Raw genomic sequence first — 1,008 nt, 5'->3', positions numbered from 1 at the left:
CTTTGAAGCTGCTGCCTGCATTAATCTGGACTTAATATGGATTTAAACATTTACAATGGAAAATAATTTTGGTTAAAAAATAATCTCTCTTGATAATGCTAGAGGATCCCCCCACCCCTAGTACAACTGTCACCATCTCTGACAGCTAGGGATGGGATGAGATTCTTGAATATGCATGTTGAGGGGAACACAAACCAAGACTCACGGGATACATGTAATATTTTATATTTGGCAGCTGTTATGACTGGCTGGAGCTGAGTGATACCCAGAGCCCTGACTTGTTGTTTGAATGAATTCATCATCTTTCAGGACATAGGAACAGTTGTCTGGTACCCAGGATATACTAAAAATACCTTCCGTTGGAGTTGAGAGTAGCTGTCTTTCAAGGCAAGCAGGCTGTATCCAGCTGTCATAGAGGGTATTTTCAGTAACTAGGGGCTGGAGGAGGCTATGGTTCTAACCCCCTTCTCAGCTCTCCACCCCACTCCTCTTCCCTGTTTGCATTGTTCATTCTCTTAGCCAGCACAATAGAAATTTCACATCATTGGGTTACCTCAGTCAAGGCCAGCATTGTCAGAGGAGTAGAGCTTGCGTGGGTTGGAGCATGTTCATGGGAATCTGGAAAAATTAGATGAGAGTTCAAAGTCAACTCAGCATATAGAAATCAGCATATGATTTTTCAAAGACTGTAGAAAAAACTAGGCTATGCCTACATAAATCCCTTCAGTGGTAAAAAGTCTATTGTTTGGTTGCCATTATCCCTCCATTCTTAGTTCCATGCAGACATCACTAATCAATTTCAAAAACTCACTGGAACTGAGCAGGCAGCAGCTTCTATTTCCTGATATCAGATTCCAAGGCTCTCGGAATTCTATAAAGCATTGCTCCAACTTGATACTGACTGGTTCCACATGGACATCCTTCCTTGGTCCACTGGACATTCTTTATATCTGACACTTCCACTCAAGAAGACTTTTCTAGTTGTTATCCTCCTTCATTTCCCCTTCA

At 41.9% G+C, this 1,008-nt stretch overlaps 1 long non-coding RNA gene across 1 annotated transcript; it reads right to left on the bottom strand.

Annotated features, from left to right (window-relative positions):
• Positions 1-220: 220 nt before the first annotated feature.
• LOC121136633 lies at positions 221-797 on the bottom strand. Its single transcript, XR_005873676.1, has 3 exons — positions 714-797; positions 554-618; positions 221-406 (listed from the first exon to the last, which is right to left on the bottom strand). It is a non-coding gene; the product is annotated as an uncharacterized LOC121136633 (long non-coding RNA).
• Between the last annotated feature and the right edge of the window lie 211 nt (positions 798-1,008).

This window comes from Mesocricetus auratus, unplaced genomic scaffold, assembly GCF_017639785.1.
Source record: "Mesocricetus auratus isolate SY011 unplaced genomic scaffold, BCM_Maur_2.0 Super-Scaffold_6723, whole genome shotgun sequence".
In the NCBI taxonomy this organism is placed as follows: domain Eukaryota; kingdom Metazoa; phylum Chordata; class Mammalia; order Rodentia; family Cricetidae; genus Mesocricetus; species Mesocricetus auratus.
The sequence above is the reverse complement of the archived record's forward strand: the minus strand, read 5'-3'. Positions and strand labels throughout refer to the sequence as shown.